Below are 20,925 nucleotides of genomic sequence, written 5' to 3'. Positions count from 1 at the left end.
AAATGAAGGTCACTTTCTGTTTTTCAGCCACCTTCTTTTTTCCCCCAAATTATGTATCTTAAATTTTGGAGGAAACATTTGAAGTTAATTTCTTAATTTTGTCCTACTCCTTTATTCAAGCAAGAACAACCCACCTAGTAATTTTGTTCAGAATTCTTTATTTTTAATTTGAAGGCATTGGGAGGAAAATAAACATTCTTCTACAATTTCAGCGAATTTACATCTCCAAGAGAAATGTCAGTTTTTGGTGATAACTCTTAGAGATAAATTTAGGTCAGTTTCACAGCATGAAGCTTTTGAAAATCCACTAACATTTTGGTACTTAAAACAAATTTTCATTCCTATTAAATGTATGCATATGTTTTGAGACTGCTCCAAGCACCTGTTATATAGGTTAATTCTCCAGGTAGAAGAACACAGCCTTTTTCTATTTTGCAAGGGGAATCTTTTCCTTGCAAAGCAACGTATATGCTTAAAATTGTAAGTCCAGGAGAGTACTAGGGTTTCCCATCTGAAACAAAATGTTTACTGTAAAGTTTATTTTACATACTACAATATTGAACATCCATATTAGGTACTAATTTTCTAGAAAGCATCTGTGGTGCCGCTTTTATAATAAACCAAGTGGAAAATTAATGACATATAGTCTTTTTGATTCTCCTGTATCCTCTGGAAACCCAGCTAGTGAGGCAGTGTGCTGGAATGCAGATGACAGAGGGCCTTGTGATAGCTTCTCTCCATCCACAGTGAGGTTTGTGGCTTCCACAACCTCACCGCCCTATCATTCATTTGCATAATGGATGCCTTTTTATCCATTATGCAAATGGCATGGGAGGAAAATTAGGCAATAAGGGAAGACGAAAGGAGAAAATTGCCCTTGCTTGTTTTAATATTCTATTTAGAAGCAAGCACTGTGTGGTCTTCAAAAGGCTGAACCCCAAAGGACCTTGTGCTTGGGAATTTGCTTTCACCTTTCTCTGAGGAGCTTTCTCAGGGAAAAAAGTTTCTTTCTCTTAAGATTTTCAGCTTCTTTTGTTGAACCAATGGAGCAATATAATGTTGAAATCAGGAAGAAAGGTAAACTGAGTTTCTTTTTCTTTGAAAGTGAATTTTCTGCTTCTTTAGTATGAATTTTTTCATAAGAGAGAGAAACAATCTTGATTAAATGGGGACTACATGCCAGGCGCCGAGCTCAAAGCAGTGCACCAAGTATCCTCAATCCTTTGCTCATAACAATACAGTTCAGCCACAGTCCTTAGCTGTGTTCTGTTATTCCCCTCGTTTAAGAGATGAGGAAACAGGCACATAGTACTTAACTGATTTATCCAAAATCACATAGTTATTAGGTGGCGAATCAAGGATTCGAACCCTTTCTGACTCTGGCGTCAGGAGTAAAATTTTCTATGTTGCCTCTCATGTGCTATTTGTAAAAGAAAAAATTGATAGAGTTTGTCTGGGATTTACTTTGTGAGTATAAACCAAAGCCCTGAAAGTGCTTATTTAACTCCTTGGCTTCAAATCCATTTCACGTAGTACTATAGATTAAATGATGAGATTAGCTAATCTCTTTATTCGGTGGTCAACATTGCTTTCCAACCATTGGCTCTAAAGCCCTCATGTCATCTCCAGTTCTTCCTCTTTCTTTCCTGCCCTCCTCACTTTCTTCCGCCTTCATGTACATGACCATTGCAGTAGGCTAGAGCTTCATCATCAGTCAGATGATCACAGAGGCCTCAAACTGGCATCTCTCTATACAGGCCTGCTTTTTCCAATCCTGCTTCTGTTAGAGCTGCCTTTCTAAATCACAAACCTGATCACACTCCCTGCCTAACAACTTCCAATGGCTTCCTATTGCTTGGAGAGCCATGTCCAAACTCATTAGCAGGCTGATGCAGATGGTTCATCAGAATCAGCTGGAGGAATTTAGGCAGGGATGAATGATGAAAAAAATCATCCCTTATCTACCCTCATGGGTCCAGCAGATTGAGTACTTTTCATTTCTGTAACTTTTAAAAGCAAAGCAAACCATTTATCAGGTTTGTCAGAGAAATTAAAGAAGGAAGCAACACAACCTGCTTGGGGATCTGCCTATTCTGTGTTAATTTTGTTGCTCTCAGGGCGGGGTGTGGTCATGGATGGGGCAGGTGTCATCCCAGGATGGAGCGATACCCAAGGCAGCGGAATCCATGCTCATGGGTCCCACAGGCCCACCCCGAGATCTGGTTGAGATAAAGGGGGAGGAAGTGGTTAGGGCGGGAGTAGCCTTTGTGTTCCAGTGAGTCACCACAACAAGGTACATATAAAATGCCAAACTCCAGAGCCCCAGCTCTTCATCTCTACTCTCCACTCTCCTCCCAGAGGCCATTGGAGCTGGTTCTCCTCCTCACAGGGCTCATTGGCTCAGACTGGGACAGCAGAAGTGGGGCTTATTCTCACTTATTTTTAAATTCTTGAGACCCATTCAAGAAAATGGGGGATTTAATCATGATCAGCTCACAGGCTTATCTCTCCTAATGAGACACAATTTAACAAATAATAGGAATCAAGGCATTTTATGATTAGGTCATATTAATCACCACAGACTTGTGTTTTATTTGTATCTGAAATAAAAATATGTTCAATATTCAGTATAATATTTATGTCATTTTCCAGCACAAGATACTCATCAATAATATTCTGTTAAAAACCAAAAACATTCCCTATATGCATACGGAGGTTTGCCATTCCTGATTTTTTCTTTCAGGATGAAATACTTACGCATACAATATGCAGTGAGTTCATATTTACAGCCTCTTCATGATCTACCTACTTCCTCTTTGCTTGACTTTATTACTGGTCACTCTTCCACAGTTACATTAACCTGCAGGCACCATGAACCACTCACTAGCCATTCCCCAAATTTCCTTTGTTTTAAGCCACTGTGCTTTTGTAGGTACTATTCTCTTCACTTTGATCCCCTCTTTGCCTCTTTTAGTATTTGGTGAATTTGTATCCACCTTAAAAGATTTTTTTAATGTTTATTTATTTTTGAGAGAGCATGAGTTGGGGAGGGTCAGAGAGAGAGGGAGACACAGAATCCAAAGCAGGCTCCAGGCTCTGAGCTGCCAGCACAGAGCTCAATACAGGGCTTGTACCCTCAAACCATGAGATCATAACCTAAGCTAAAGTCGGACAGTTAACTGACTCAGGCACCCTTCTACCTTTTTTAAAAGTTTAATTTAACATTATTTTATTTTGAGAGAGGGAGAGAGAGAGAGAGAGAGAGAGAGAGGGAGGGACAGAGAGAGAGGGACAGAGAGAGGGAATCCCAAACATTCCCCGCACTGCCAGCATGGAGCCCAATGTGGGGCTCACTATCAGGAACCGTGAGATCATGATGATCTAGGCTGAAGGAAAGAGTCTGATACTTAACTGACTGAGTCACCCAGGTGCTCCACCTTTTAAATTCAAGCTCAAATATGACCTTGTTTATAAAGTCTTGTGCACATCTTTTAGATACTACAGTGGGTAACAGTAACGAAATTTCTTAATACTTCATCTGGCAATGATGAGTTACAAAGATGAAGTGAAGAAATCTTCTACTGACCTAAAAGGATTCATAGTCTTATACCCTATAAGCTAATGAGGTATATATTTTTATTTTTAAGAGGGGTTTTAAATCAGTTGGGCATCTATATAACCCCAACTTTATTCATTTAAATTGTTGCTTACCATTTATTTTCCAGTGGGTTTTCTAATGTAATGCTAAATGACTAAGTCCTGATGTAGAATAATTTGCTAGTTTGGACTAACACTTGGAGATTCTATGCTTCTGAAGTTGGTCAATGCTTTCAACTGTATAACCTAGAGATTGCTAACCTAAAAATCTATTTAAAAGAAGAGGCATGGTAGAACACCACCATGTAAAACAACACAGAATTATATTCACAGAGTGCATTTGGGCTTCAAAATCACCTAGCTTAGGGATTTTCCAGGACTTCTTTGTGGAACCCTCTGGTACTTCCTGACATGTTTTGGGATTTCGACAACTACGTGATCATAAATAATAAATGATGTATATAGAGCACTGACATTCCAGATGCTATTCTAATTTATTAAGTTTCACTCTTTAAACAAATAGGATTGGTTATGCTAGCAGGGAAGAAAGGGATGCAGAAGGCTGTTGAGTAGGCAACAGAGAATCCTAATGCCTTTTAGAAGTCCTACAGTGGAGAAACCCACTTTCACTCAAAAGAATTCTTAGTGGCCTTGACAGCAACGTTTGTAAAATGCTGGTCTGCAAATAGTTCTGTAGAATTTCATAATTAGCAGTTTTCTGGACAATTGACATTATTTTACGAATAATCAAATAAATGTGTGCTCTGATGTCAAATAACTAGTTGGGTAAAGAACGAGACTTGGACTCTACATCTGTCGGCTTCTAGTACAGTGCCCTTTCAACTACATGACAGCTTTTGGATTCATTGTCGATTTCAATTATCCATGTCTTTTAATACTATATGTGATAAAATACCACCTCATATCCTTTTAGAAGTGAGATAGAGTGTAAATTAATAAATAGATACTGTGAATAGCTGTAAGTCAAAAGCTAATAAGGGAATAAAGACCAGAAAGTTACAATGAAGAAAATTTCTTTTAAATCCTTCTCTGAGTTTCAAAAAAAAAAAAAAAATGAATTTTCTTCCATCTCCTCATCCCTTTGAAGTTTGCACATGTATCCACGTGTGCATGTGTGTATGTTTGGGGAAAATTGAACCCAAACTGATATGCCAATGGGATACATAGGTGACTTTTTTTTTCTATATTGTGGCTATTGTTGTATTCTTTTTGCCATTGTTAAGTTTTTACATGCAGTGCCTTGTATCTATATGACAAATTAGGACAATTATTTTGAAATTTGGAAGAGAAAGTCTTTTAGCTTCCCCCGAGGTTGTTCCTGTACTGCCTTTAGATCTGTGGTACTGACCTTCTGCTGGTCCTCAGGAAACCTCGGGAGATCATGCTCTCAAGGTTGGCCCATCCTGTCCCTTGAGAACCAGTGATATGGACCTAGACCCAGGCCCTAGAGTATTTGATCTAGTTGTGTTCCCAGGCGAATCATTTAACCTATATCTATCAGGACCACATTTTTCCAAACAAATAGTAAATTAAGACACATTTGTCATTTCCATAGAAGTGAATATTCTGAGCTGAGACCATCCAGGTCACTTTGTGATGTGTGATCACCGTGTTTCTTGGCCCACAGTTTTTTCATCTGTAAGATACACCTTGCTTGCCCTAATGGGCTATGATATTTTTTTTTTAGGAGAGTTTCATTCTAAAGCTGAATTTGAATCTGAGTCCATGTGCCGGTCAATTTCTGTCCCATGGTCCTAGTTAATTGGTAGATTTATCTTGGACCTTTTGATCATTTTTTTTCCAGTACTTCTTAACTGAAACTTGGTTGGGTCCAAGCTTCAGTGAGAAAACATTTTCTTTAGTTATAGTTATTTTAGCAATGTAATTTAAACAGTGTGTCAGGATAAACCATATTTGGAACTCAGTTGTTGCTAGTCTTGTGATCTATATTACCCAGATATAAAGCAATCTGATTAAAGTTTGGAGTTGAAATAGTGTTAGCTCTATTCTCCTCTCATGTGTTAAACTTTGAAGATGAGCTTAGTTTCTATTTGAAAGTGATTCTTGTTTTTGAGACTTGAAAGCTGAAAGGTGCCTCAAATACTTTATTGTTTCTGTGTGTGTTTGTGCTTCAAAACTGAAGTGGAAATTATGATTGTGTGTTTGTTATAATTATTTTAAAAACACTGAATTTCCCTCCCTTTATTTTCAGTAGTTCTCAGGAAAAAAATTATATATATATATATATATATATATATTAGCTGTAGATTACCATTGGAAATTGTGACCATTTTCTATCTGATTTTGACTAATTTACTGCATAAGGGAAACATATGGGAACATTTGTCTGAGTTTTTAAGGAAACCAAATCCCTTTATGGCATTGATCTTCAGGAAAAAATAAAGAAGGGGGAAGTTTATTCCTTTAATTAGGCTGCAGTGTGTAAGTAGCTGCTGTGCCCGTAATGTGAGTTTAAGTATTGGCATCTGACCCTAGACAAACACAGTCACACCACACACATCGCAGAACTAAAGCTCAGGGCTGGCCTGCGCTTCTCTTGGAGCCTTTGAATTCTGACTACAAAGCCCACAAGCATGTGCGGGTTCCCTGTTGCTGGAAGCTTTCTGCTGTGGGCTGTGAAACCGGAGCTGAAATTACCAGCCAACTGAGGTCTTTGCTTGGACGATTCCATAAGTCATATTTGGTCACCGAGTTTCTTATTTGTTTCCTGTTGGGGCTGTTTGTTCAAAAGTTAACAGCTATAGAATAGCTTTCCTTTCTTTTCTTTTTTCGTCCCTGTGAGCCTGGTATTTTCTTCCCGTGCAGGCTTGCATGAATGATGTTGTAATTAGCTATGGTAACCTTGCCAGCCTATCATCAATCAGTCACAGCCATAGAGTCAACAAAGTGCGTGCATGCTTTCCGCTACGACAGTGACTCCATCAGGACTAAGGAGGTCACGGCGTTTCTAACCCATTTCTGGCATCATACTTCTTTTCCTATTGTTCTGGTTTTTACTTTGGTTTGTTTTCAGAGTAGGTGAAAGTTGCTAAGAGGTGGGAGGAGACAGATTATGTATCAAATATTTTAAACATTTTTAATACTCTAGAAAAAGGCCTGAGGCACTAGGTTGAATGAAGGAATAAAATCAATACCTAAAGACCAGCTACTTGTGACAAATATTAAAAGGTAATTACCACAGAGTAGTAACTTCTGTTTGTGGTAGTGAAGGAGAAATGTGAAAAGCAGTTCAAATAAGAACTTTTCAGCATACTTGGAATTACCTTTCCTGAGTAGCTGCAAGTGAATTGTTAATACAAGCATACTTCATAGACAGGCAATCAGTTTGTCACATTTTATAAAAAAACAACAGTGAGATTTGCTTGAAAATGTTCTGTATTCTTAGTATGTATTTTAAGTGAGATACTACTTATTACATTATAGATAGAATGTTAAGTAAGAAAAAATATTACTATGATCCTAAAAGAACTATTATTTTCATTTTTCTGTTTTCTGTCTAGTTTGTCTTTGTAGTTTGTCTTAATTTCTTTTCTACTATCTGCTTCAGTTTTCCTATTGTCTTTTCAATTTTGTGCGCTGTATCTAATCACTAAATGTAGTACTTAAATTGGCACTAAGTTGGTTGTACTCTGTGGAAAAAAAAAATAGTAAAGGGGAATTGCATTTAACCATTTATCAAAAAATGTAAGACAGTATATACAACCCAAGCTTTTACTCTTTTCTTTTCCAGCCTAAATTTTCTAAGGTGATTATATGCCCTCAAAACACAAAAACCAAAAAAAGCAAGTTCACCATTTCCCCTTTGGCCTCTTGCTGATGCTGGACCCGCGCTGAGACAGAGCCTACAGATCCTCTCACAAACAAGCAGAATGAAAGGTCACCTTCCTACCGCTCACTTTATATGAGACCCATGGGTTTTCAAGCCTCTTTTGCACAATGCACTTAATAGTAAGTCCAGTGAGGCCATATTTGCAGAGGCCTAGTCCCTGAGTAGTGAAAATATTGTCAGCCATACTATTATAGTCAACTTTTTGTAGTACCTCTGGCCACTGATAAAATCATTTGCAGCTTGTCCTTTTAACAAAAGAAAGGGAACACCCTCCCCCATACACACACACACACACCCACACACACACACCCATTATCTCTTCTTCCTCCCTTCCCACTAACCATTACAACCCCCATCTTCCTTTTTTGTGACCTGTTACCCCCCACCTCTTTTCTGTGCAGGTACTCTGGGAAAGGCAACCAGGACCAGACAGAATGGCCCTCCATTCTCTAGACAGAGGTGCTACTTTTCAGAGCCTTGTCACATGTCACATGTCTGTTTCAAAATGCTTTGAAAGTACTTATTTATATTAAACAGACTCAGATTTTTAAATATATGTCTTTGTGACCATGGATTACATGTCTCATAAATTTCTAATCACACCTAAACAAATTATTTATGATAATTATGCTGATTAACTTTTGCAGTATGAAATTCAAGAATCTTGCTAACAACTCAGTGCACGATATAGCCTCATTTACATCAACAACTTAAATAAAATGTTTATCCTTTAGTAATTGTTGGGGGGGGGACATGCGCCCACATGTGGGTGTATATGTTGTATGTGTGTCGATGCCCGCACACAAGATTTTCTTTTCCTCCCCTTTCTGCCCATCTGCCCATCTGGACAGAAAGGGGAGGGGAGGAAAATCCACTAATTTAATTATTTACAGAAGATCCATCTTATGGACAAGTCACTCAGAGTTGGACACGCTTTTATGACTGACTCAGGATTTTCTCATTCGCTTTATCTGATAAAGCCATATGATGAATTATGACCCAATATACACACATTTGGTTAGTTCCTTGCTCTATACCTATTTTGAAATTTTACTACGATCTTGATGTGGCTAAGTAAAAGTGAGACATACTGAAGCAGCTTGACCTCTTCATTCACACATCCCAAGGTGACAAGGAAAGGTGACAGCCTTTGCCTAGCAATTGCCGTATGAAAAGCTATCCCTCTTGTGTTTACCCTTCTTAAAATGTTTACCAGATAAAAGAAGACAACTTTCCAGATATTACTACCATCGTCTGTCAATTTGTCATTGAAACAACGCATCTATCATATGGTTCACAGAAAATGGTGCTCATTCTGTTTATTCATGGATTAAATGGGAAAATCTTGATAGCAATCAGAAAATACAAGTAACTTTCAAAAAATACCAGAAAAATTCTGATCACTGCTCTGTGTAACTATGAGCTCCGTTAAACTCTTCAAATTCCTCTACAGATGGAAGAAATTTGGGGCTTCATTTTTTTTTTTCTATGTGTAAAATTAAAGGAAATTATGTGGTACAACTTGCTTATTTGCTTTTTGTTTATATAGAAGGCTCGGCTGTGATTACTTAATACATGTGTGTGGAATATGACATGATCAAGGAAAATAAGTTAGAAAGCTTTTTGCATAATCACAACCTATTTAAAATCATAGCTCTTGTATTTGGAGTTTTAAGATAATATTGGTCAAAAGAAGCTATCACCTCATTGTCCATGTTTCTCGAAACTATCAATAAGAGTGGCATTTCTGTATATTTTTGTGCTGTTTGTTCTGAAAAATGACATGGATGGCAGAAGCTGAAAGGCTTTGTGTCATCTGGTTCTTTGGAACTGTGATGATCAATTAAACTCTCCTTGTGTTTTTAAAACAAATAGACTTTCTGCCCCAGAGACCTGAAAGCATGAGGCAAACTTTGTATTTTAGTCACAGTTCAGAAATAATGTCCTTTGACCTCAAGACTTTAGTTGCGTGCTACAATTAACTGCCCTCATGGCAGAGAACTTAGCCTTTGCACAGCTAACATCTGCTCTTTTCCATGATTGGGCTTAAGAATATAGCTGTGGAAATCAGTATATCTGATGTCATTGCTATAGAAGATGGTGGTGTGCCCGTCACTGACTTCAGGTAATCAATAATTATTTATTGCTGGCTCAATAGATGAGAAGTATTATGCTGGGCTACCAGAGGAATATAAAATAGCACAAGCCATGAACTCATTCCCAAGCAGCTTGCAATCTAGTTGACTTAAAATAAATTACTGGGTGAATCTTTTAACTTGGTTATGTTTCCATTTTTATAATTTACAACTCTTGTTATAATAACACAGAGCATACAATCATAAAACCTCATAGTTGGAAAAGGTCTTATCTCATAAGTAGATTTAGATGTGCACAAAGCTTGATGTGTGCCATTAGTCATATGCAATGGCTCTCCAAAGCTTAGTTAATTTTTTGGGGGAGGGGTCTTTGTTTGGCAGAGAGGTTCTAGAAATAAACCATAAGTTTGTAGTCTATTTGTGATTCTACAATATTCATTTACAATTTTGGGCACTGTTAGTTTTATCTCTTATTAAGTGACCAGAAACAAGTAGGATCCCAAGTCTTACCATTACCATTACCGCTAACAGTGTCCTATGCTGCCCAAGGGAGGTCACTAAAGACCTACTGAGTTGATGAATGAATATTTATCCATCTATCTAACCATCCTTCTTCCCATTGACACTCCCGTCATATGTATTCTTTTAACTCTAGATAGTAAAGTTGGAGACCAGACTTCTATCCTGAGTATTTATATATATATATATATATATATATAAATATATAAAGCATTTATATATATATATATACACATACAATATGTGTCATCATATATATATATGTATGTATATATATGTGTATATATATGTATGTGTATATATATGTGTGTATGTGTATATATATATATATATATATATATATATATATATAAACTTACAATAGTGCCTGCCATGTAATAAGTGGTAAGTCACTATTTTATCATTTTCATAGTGGTAAGTTACTATTTTATCATTAACTTTATTTTTGATCATTTGGCAGAAAGTTAGAAAATCTTGTGTTTATGTAATTAATATTTTGATCTGGTTTTTTGTTCTCTCCTTTTCTCACTTTCTACCCATGACATCGTATTCTGTCTTTCTCATAAATGTAGATTCTGGTCATTTTATACCTTCTCCTAAGCCATAAAATTAAATTTGTTTACCTCTTTCCAGGCTTAGTAGATAAACATTAAAATGATTTATTGAAGCTAAAACAATACTCAGGAACATTAATCAAAATAGTGTAATTGCTGCGAAGTTTTTAAATAATACCTCTGTGCTTGTTTTTAGAGATTTGTAGAAGGGTAATTTCTTTGATTCTTTTTATCTCAACTCGGGTATTTACTTTCATGTCCTTACCCTGATTTTTCATAGAATTTTCTTTTACAGTTGGTAAGTGCATGCTGTTTATGTTTGACAGGACCTTTACACGAGGGAGTAGGAGTTTATTTGTAATGTTTCACTCAATCCAGCTGACCTAGATCACTGTATCAGTCAGGGTGCCAACAAGAAACAGATGGCATGTTCAAAGGTATATTTGAAGACAATTTCATAATGAGATTACTCACGAAAGTGAGGCACTCAAGTCCTGGAAAGATTGGAGAGCCCTTACCAGCTAAAGCCTGAAAGTGGCAAAAGGAGGAAATTCCTACCAATCTGGTGAAAGCTACAGATGTGGAAGAGAGGTCCTTAGAGGATCAGAACCCGTGATCAAAGGTCATCCAGTGCAGCCACTTTCAAAGATGGAGCTGGCAGAGAGGGGGCTCAGTAAGGAATAAACATCCTAATATCTATCTCCTCCTACCCTCTGATCGCCAGCTGATCCTTCCTAATGGCCAAACCCAACAGGCAGCAAGAGGGAAACTGGCCAGGGTGGTGGCCTGAGTTACTGAAGGGAAGTCAGCCTCTTGGCAGCCAGAACAGGGCTTAGAAGGCTAGGAAGTGGCTCGGAATAGCAACATGGAGATCAGTCAGCACAAATATTTCGTCTGTGTCTCTGAGGTGACTTTCTTAATAAGATGCTGATATAGATTAAAAATGCTTTGAAATAACAGTTGATTATATGCTTGGTATAGAGCTTATCTATTAAGCTCTGTTTCTATTTGAATATAGAAATCAAATAGAAATTAAAATATACTTTTTTCTCAAGGTGTTCACAGTTCAATACAATAGTTCTCATTTTTTTCTTTATTTTTTTTTAAATTGAGACATAGCATGGGTGATATTTATATATACCATGCACTGAAACCTAGTACCTGCCTTTATGAAATATACCTGTCTTAATATAGTTCCACCACCTTTATAAGTAAAGCAATAAAGCCCATCAGCTCCCAGTTGCCAAAAAGTAGGTTTCTTTGTGTCTTCTCCTTCTCAAACATTCACAGAAATGACAGTTGTAAGTGAAAATGGGGGGGGGGGGAGGATAGATTAATAAAACCACCAAAAATGGAAGGTAAATAGAATCAAATTAATAGATGACTCAGATTAATAGGCTGCCTTAGAGTAAAGTCTTTTTCTTTGGCATGGAGGGATGGGCTGGGGTGGAGGTGGACAGCCTGGCTGCCTGCCTTCTTGTTTGTGCCTGTTAAAGTGATGCCTGTCAGTGAACATACTTTAAAACAACTGAAGCTACATTTTATTCTTAAGCAACGGAGTACTTCATACAGAGATACAAGTGGGCAACCACCACTCACCAGGCATCTTAGAGGACAACTCAAGAAGTGATGCTAGAATAGAATTGATAAGACAGCTGTACAGAAGAACAAACAATCTGGAGAAGTAACCTTACCAGATACCAAGATTTATAAAGTTATAGCAATCAATTCATCGTGATTTTGGCACCAGAAGAGATGAATGGCATAGGAGAGAAATTGGTAGCAACAGACCCTTGCAGATAGTTGTTTGTTTGAAGTCAGATTTGACATTGTTCCCTGGGAAAGAAATGATGCTGAATCAATTCAATATCTATATCTATATCTATATATCTATATCTATATCTATATCTATATCTATATATCTATATCTATATCTATCTATCTATATATATATATATAAATAATCGTCTTAACCCCTACCTCACACCTTATACAAAAAACAGTGCAGGACAGATTGTTTTTGCCATTCCTTTATATTTAGATCTACAAACAAACTGCAAAGACAACGTGGGGGATATACGTATTCCTTTAGAGTTAGGTTTATTTTTAATACAGGACATTAAAAGTGCTATCATAGAAAACTTTTGACAAAACTGGATTGTGTTAAAGAACTTCTGTCCATTAAATGATACCATTAAAAAAGTGAAAAAAGGGGCGCCTGGGTGACTCAGTCGGTTAAGCATCTGACTTCGGTTCAGGTCATGATCTTGCGGTTTGTGAGTTCGAGCCCCATGTTGGGCTCTGTGCTAACAGCCTGGAGCCTGCTTCGGATTCTGTGTCTTCCCCTCTCTCTGCCTCTCCTGCCCATGCTCTGTCTCTATCTGTCTCTCAATAATAATTAAATGTTAAAAAATATTATTAAAAAAAGGTATAAACTCTTAGGAGACATTCGTAATACATATAGCTCACATAGGGCCATGTCTAAAGTATTTGAAAACTCCCAGAAATAAGAGAAAAGCAGACAACTCAAGAAAAATATTAAAGAACTCTAACAAGGCATTTCATACAATATGTATAGTTGAATGGCCAATAAATATATAAAAGAGATTTCAATTTTATTAATCTTCAGGAAAGACACATTAAAACCATATTGCAAAATTGGCAACAAAATAACGCAGTAGTGGTTTATAGCTGAAAATATAAAGTAAATATGCATGTGTTCATACTGATATAAATAAATGATTTGTTGAATAAATAAATAAAGGTCGTAGTGGTGGTGGTGAGGAACAAATTTTCCTTAGACAAGAGTTCCAACTAATATATATACATATTCCTCCCCCTTAAGTGTGAACTGAGCTTGATGACTCGCTTCAAAGTATAGGCTACAGAGAAAAGGAAATAATAAGTGAACAGTGGTGAAACCTGGCCACTTCTACCTAAACCAGCTGATCAAGTTTACCATCACTAGGGAGAAGTCAGCTGACACCTATGATGTGATGAGCAGAGCTTTTCACCTCAGTGGTGTTCGTCCCCTAATTTTATAACCCCAGGTTAATCTTGAGGAAAACACTAGATGAGCCCAAATTGAGGGTGTTCCACAAAATTTCTGACCAGCCCTCTTTGCAACTGTCAATGTTATGAACAATAAGGAAAAACTGAGAAACTATCACAGACCAGAGGAGATTTGATGAGTGATTACAATGTGGTATTCTGAATTGATCCTGGAACAGAAAAGGACATTAGTGAGGAAACTGGGGAAACCCAAATGAAGCCTGTAGCTTAGTTAATAATCCTGTATCTATAACTCATTAGTTTTGACATATGTACCAAAGTTATGTAACATGTTAACGTAGGAAAAACTGGATACTCTGTACTGTCTTTGCAATGTTTTATAAATTTAGAGTCCAAAACTAAAAGTTGGCTTTAATGTTTTTCAATATAAGATCACTACCAATCCATAAATTACTAAAATGAAAAGACAATACTGGGTGTTGGCGAGTAACTAGAACTCTCATACACTCCACATCCTCTATCACTCTGCCATTTCAGTTTTAGTTAAGGTAGGTAGTTCTCAGAGTATAGATGTTTGCTAAGATACCACACAGCATTCCTGTTCTTCTTAGTCTCTAACTGAAATCAACTCATGTGTCCATTAATGATAAAATGGTAAATAAGTTGTGGAATATTTGTACAGTAGAATATTTTACAACATTGAGATTGACCTAGCTGTTGCAACAAAAAAACACCTTGAAATACACACAAGATAGTGTATTCATTTTAATATCTTTGTCTTTTACAGTGGGGTGGTGAGAGATATAAGCTGGACCATCTGGGTCAAGCAAGTATAGGTATTTAAAAAATAAAATGACAGTTAATCTAAAATTCATTCATTCATTCATACTTATTGAACACTTAACTGTATGCCAGACATTTTTGTAGGTGCTCAGAATATAACGGTAAACAGCAATGAAGTTTCCTGCTCTCATGTAGTTTACAGAGTACTGGAGGGAGACAAACAATAAACATAAGTGAAAGCTATTTATGCAGTATATTATAAATTGATAGGAGTTTTGGAGAATGGGAGTGTCTTCATGGGAGAATGAGAGTCCAGTGTTAAACAGAGTAGTATTTAAGCAAAAATTGGAAATGAGAGAGGAAGAGTCATTAAAGGAGAAAGGGGGGGGGGATATTGCAAATGAAGAAAATGCCTCATCCTTCAGAACAAGGAACCAAATGATGCTACATGGAAATACACACACACACACACACACACAAGTGTATATGTGCAATTAGCCACCAAAGGAGTCAAGTATAGAAATATCATAAAAGAATCACATCTGAGAAACTGAGCCTGATAGTGTAAGGGAGCAAGGAGTATTTTATTTTTTATTTCTTCCTCAACAGTTTGAATTATTATGATGGTATGAATTGCTTTTAAAATAAGATTTCCATTGAGGGGCACATGAGGACACCAGTAGTAGGCAAATAATGTGAGAGACCTCATTAGAGAAGCTTGAAACCACTCTAATTTTTTTGAAGATAAATCATTTGCAAAATTAAGTATTATTGGTAGGTGATTGCTTGTGCCATACCTATCAGCTGCTTGGAGGAACTGATCACTATCTTTTCTCCATCTCACAGACCAAGCTGGGAGGCCCAGGAATGGATGTACCCGTGGCCAGCTCTGAGAACAGCTGCAGGGTACCACAAAGTCCACCCTAAGTTAAGCATACCAGTTCAGGGGCTTGGCACCAGGTTTTAGCTGCCATTGTGTTTCCCTACCATGAAGTGGTGGGTCATATTTTCCACCAATACCAACTTGCTTTCTCACAGTCTTTAAGGTCAAACATGAAGATTTTAATGTGGTGTTTGGCAAAACAATAAAAAATATTTTCTAATTAAACCTTTTGAGATCAGTAAAGAACTATATCATTGCCTGCAGATGTTGTATAACAATTCAGTATTAAAAGACTGTGTATATTTACACAGGGTTTAAATCAGTATAGACCTAAAAAGGAATTAGTCATTGTGTCTAATGAAAATTAATCAGGCTTATAAATCATAATATACCCTGTAGGGCTTGTCTATTTGTTTGTTGGTTTGTACTTGAGAGAATTTCAAATTGTCTATGTCTAAAAGGATAACAGATGAATTATCTAAATCTAGAACAACTAAAATTACTTTACCTAAGGTATACATGTAATTGGAGTGTTTTTGTCTTCTTTTGCTTGTATTGTCTGGATAATTGCCTCCATTTTGCACCTGACTGGGGCCAAGAAAAGAGCAGCTTGAGTATTTTCCAGGAAGTTGTCCTGTGGTTTCACAGCACAGTAGCTCAAAGCCCAAAGTGTTGATACTGAGAAATGCTGTTGGAACAAGATTGATTTGGTCGTCTAGCTGGTGGTTGGGTCTGATGATTTTAGACAGTATGTAAGAATTTCCCTGTTTGATGGTCACATTCTGAAATAATGTGGCTATTCTTAAATCTTGAGCAACTATATTTGCTAACTCTGTACTATGGTCCTCACCAACAGAATATGTATTGTGAATTGAAATTCTTGAAGCGTGTGTTTGCGTATGTATGTTGTGTGGATGAGGGGGAAATGTAGGACGGAGGAGAGGGTTCTCTTTAAAGAAAGTAAAAATGAAAGACAAAATCTGATATTAACTTCAACTAATAAATATAGTTGATAAGTTAGAGGAGCTAATTCAGTATGTGTGGAGAAAATGCTCTGGTGTTTTTGTTTATAAAACATGTATCAAAATTACAAAAAAAAATTTTTTTTGAGATCTGAGAAAAAATTTTATTATCTGTACAGGATAATGGCCAAATTAACAACATAATAAGAGACATTTCTTTTTAAAAAGATCTCACCTTACAATATTTGACAAGTATTGATAGATCTTTGTTAAATTGTATTAGTAATAGTCTAGATTTTTCTATCTGTTCATAAGAATAATTAACGTAGTTTTCATATGTTTGGATGTAAAAATGCTACTATATCACTGATATTGTTGTTTCATATTGAGGATGGAATGGAATCCAAATTAGTTAATACTCCGGGTAAGATTTGGCAAAATGATTTCATGGAGTTTTAAATGTAGATCAGTGATAGCCATGACCCCTACGAAAAGTAGAAATTCCCTTTCTGTATTTAATATGTATTTATTTTATTTGTAATAAAGTGTATAACAAATAAGCCGAAAGATGATGGCATTGGATGTGTGAGTTGTCATTTTTCTGGGGAGTATTTAATCTAGTAGCAGGGAATGAAGTGGGCCTGGAATTCCAAGGAAGGGCCTTCTGTTGTTTGACAACTTAGATGTTGTGGTTAGAAAGAGAAAGGTTACTTATATATTGCATGTGTCAGACTGTGAGCCCCCATTCCACCCACTTATGCAGTTAAATATGGATTTAATGATGTAGGACCATCAATTGAGAGCCTTGTGCAGCTACTGAGCTTACATCTGACAGGGACAGTATAAAGGAAGCATGGACTAATCATTGAGGGAAAAAGTTACTTCCACCTTTGTCCCACCCCAACCTCAGAGGACTTCAAGATGTCTTAATTCACTGTGTCAGGCAAACAACCCTACACAGCTTCAACACTAACACAGTCTTCTCTACTGTATGTGGCACAACTAATAATAGTTGTAGTCATGGCCCCCCAAACAATGGTACTATTATAGGCTTCCAGAGTAAGGACTCCCTGGCTTAGTCTCCCTCCCTCTGCCTCTTCCTCTTCTCTCTCTCTCTGTCTCTCTCTGTCTCTCTCTGTCTCTCTCTCTCTCTCTTTTAAGCCTTTCTTTTTTTCCCCTCTTTCCTTCCAACTTCTTGTATTCCCTCTTCTCCTTTCTTCTCTCTCTCTCTCACTGTCTTTCTTGACTTTGCTTTCTTTGACAATCATTAAATCTCATACAGCAAAATTAGTTAACTCCTAATGATCCTCTATGAACTTCAGTACCAAGACCAAATGCTTAAGTGGTTGAGCAGACACTGTTGATCTCAGGAGAAAGAATTTCTTGAATCAGAAGGAAAGATTTCACAATTGATTAATTTAAATAGAATATGTGAAGTCACTGAGTGCAAGGGAGCATGTCCAATTCACTCAGATTGCACAGAAAAACAAAGAGGAAAAAACTGCACAATGTTTGGATTCTTGCCATGAACATTCTAGATTTTGACCCAATGGGCAAGAGGTGTTCCTGACACTGAACTGAGTATTTTCCACGAGTACGGGGCCTGTCTCATGTCAGTGTGGTTAAATGTAAAAAGCCCTTTGAAGAAAGTAGAAACAAGTGAGAGAGCCTCATGTACCAAGCTGGCTTCATTTAGGGGGAAGATCTGGGAAGAGTTTGGGAGGTATACGGGCAGTAGACAAAGGTATGAGGAGGGGAAGCAGGGGAATCATATTGAAAAGAGCTTAACTGGGGCCACATGTTAGAGACCTTCATGGATGTAGCAGACTTGTTGCATCTTTTGCTGACTTTGATAGTGGCCTCTGTCAGCAAATCAAGTGTTAGACTGGATTCCTTTACTTCAGTAAGCCCCGTCAGATGCCATTGCTGCCAGAAAGGAAACCTCAGAGAATACAGGTATATACGTCAGCAAAAGTACAAAGAGAATAACGGTCGCAAAAGAAGCTCCTGAGTCATTGTTCCTTAAAACATGTCTATGAAACTATGAAAAGTTATGAATAGCACAGATCAGTCCATGATTTATTTCAGCATTGGCAGTTATTAGTTTGTAATAATCATTGCTTTACCTAATATGAACTGTGATAACCTTTTTTTGAGTTCTTAAATCTAGATGTAAAGACTAGTATGACAGCCTCTTGAATAATGAGCCTCCATGTTTGTGAGTCTCAGATCGCTGTCTCTGAGTAAAAGGGAACCATCCTGCAATTAGCTTTCCCTTTACCAGGTTTGTATTTCCAAAATACGCAATGAATATTATTAGGTCTTCTTATTAACATTCTAAAGTGACTTTTAGATTTCATAGGTGGGCATTGTTCAGTGTTTCATGTTCTGTGGAGTTTAAAAAAAAAATCTCAGACAAATTCCTAATAGCAACTAGAAGAATAATTGTCATTGCAATGACCTTTTCAGTGGATAATTTGACAGACACTTGATGGACAGCATTCTCCCATCTCTCTGCCAACCTTTTAGTTCCTGCCATAAAATGCAGGAGCAAAATTTTAACTCAAGTGATAAGATTCTCAACAGCCATTCGTTGCAAATCTCCCTCAGTGCAGTTCCTCAAAATTTGAAAGATCTTTCTCTTTTCAAGGTGTTTTTCATTACCTGGAGGAAATGTGTCCTTGGGGGAGGAATTCTGAAACAATAGCCCAAGTGCTGAATCAAATTTCCCAGATGTATAAGGGACTCTGTTGTAGGATAGCTAAACAGTACTGGTTTGGTGTATTAAATGGCACTCCAGTGTCCTATTGTAAGAGTTAGCACAACTGCCAAAGGTACCTTTCCATATAGCAGAAGAGCAGCTTGACCTTGAAGAAATATGGACTGTAAAATACCCAGTTGAAATATCCAAAAACAAAACAACAGGTTAAAAAAAGCATTTACTAATAAAATGAAGGCAATTAATTTGCACATCAGTGTGTTTTTGAAATGTGGTCCTGGGATGACATGGAAATTCAAAAGACAAGTATTTTACATGGGAATAAAATCATTTTGGAAGATACTTTCCCTTGAATCCTGAGCATATCACCAGAATAGGATGCTTGGTGATTAATAATATAGGTTCTTTCATCAAGAACATTTTTTATAGTGTTACGTTTGTCAGAGAAAAGTTTTTCTACAATTTTGGGGCACAGATTATACAGGTGATGCATACTGTTCATCTGTTTGTCTTCTCTTTCTAGAAATCACATGAACATTGTATATTTTTTCCCACTGTTGTATTGTTAACCCCCAGAAAAGTGTCCCGAGTGTAGCATTTAGTCAATAAATATTTACTGAATGAATGCATGAGCAAATTAATTTAACCTCTGATTTTATTTTCATCTTTTTTGTTTAGTATTTCTGTTTTAAAGTGCCCCAAGACTGAGGCCTTTTCATTCGGTCTTTTCAAGTTGGGATCTTAATCCTGTTTCACTGGTTTTCATTCAACAAGAATGTTAACCATGTGCCAGCAAAAGTTAGAAATACTGTCTGTGATCCCCATATAGGGAGATGCCTTCATTCCATTAGCTTTTTTCAGCAAAGTTCATGGATTTGTCCCTGTGTTAATCCAGCTGATAAGCAGAATCCCCAAAGTGAAATTTAAAAGATGAGAAAGAAGAAGAACGCTGAAGTAGAGAGGGTTCAGGGATAGAGGTAGCCAGGAGAAAACCTGGGGAGGGGGGAAGTAAGGGAGTAACATCTTGAGTCCAGTGAGGGTTATCCTCTCACAGAAGGAGGAAGAGAACATGAAGGGAAAGGTCTCTGGATAAATTGCAAAGAGAGACAGACAGACAGATTGATCAAAAGGTACCAAAGGGGACAAAAACCTCTGGCCAAGCAAGAGGTGACCTTTGATTACAACTTCGTGCATGATAAGCCATACCACGTTACTAGTTGAAGTTTGGCTTTTGGCTCTATCAGAACCCTGTATGAAGACAAAAGAGGGCCTTCATGTTCTCAGGGGGGAAAAATAGTGAACTAAATAACTATACATGGCAGGAAAAGGAAAGAACTTTGTTCAAGAATTTCCGAGTTGGAGATTATGCCTCATGTCACACTTCTGAACTTACTTAGTTCTGATTAAGTGAAAATAAAAGAGGAATCAGAAATTTATAGGAAAGGTGTGTCCTTGTTATAGGATGATTTGATTTTGAGGGAGGATCGGGTGACTCAGTCAGTTAAGCGTCTCATTCTTGTTTTTGGCTTAGGTCATGATCTGATGCAGTTCATGGGTTTGTGCACTGCATCAATTCTGCACTGGCAGCGCAGAGCCTGCTTGGGATTCTCTCTCTCCCCCTCTCTCTGCTTCTCTCTCTCTCTCCCTCAAAATAAATAAGTAAACATTAAAAAAAAAGGAAGATTTTATTTTGAAACCAAATTACCCGATGATTGCTTTTCATAGCAAGATTAATGTTTGCATATGTATGATCTTGTGCTACTGTGAAATAACATAAAATATGGTATTCCATTTTACTACATAGGAAGAAATTATGGCTGGGAGAGGTCATGAAAACAGACGTCTCTGTACCAGAATCTAACTCTCTTGACCCTTCACCTGCAGCTCTTTCTCATACCAGTTTCAGTCACCTGTCATGTATCTCACCGT

General features: G+C 37.2%; 1 protein-coding gene across 1 annotated transcript in view; it reads left to right on the top strand.

The window, feature by feature from the left end:
- Positions 1-20,925, top strand: part of LOC120225452 (partitioning defective 3 homolog B-like) — a 314,844-nt gene that overhangs the window by 7,575 nt on the left and 286,344 nt on the right. The window lies entirely within an intron of this gene.

Source organism: Hyaena hyaena, unplaced genomic scaffold (genome assembly GCF_003009895.1).
Source record: "Hyaena hyaena isolate Hyena2069 unplaced genomic scaffold, ASM300989v1 scaffold_1415, whole genome shotgun sequence".
Taxonomy (NCBI): Eukaryota; Metazoa; Chordata; class Mammalia; order Carnivora; family Hyaenidae; genus Hyaena; species Hyaena hyaena.
This window is presented reverse-complemented; position numbering and strand designations above follow the sequence as displayed.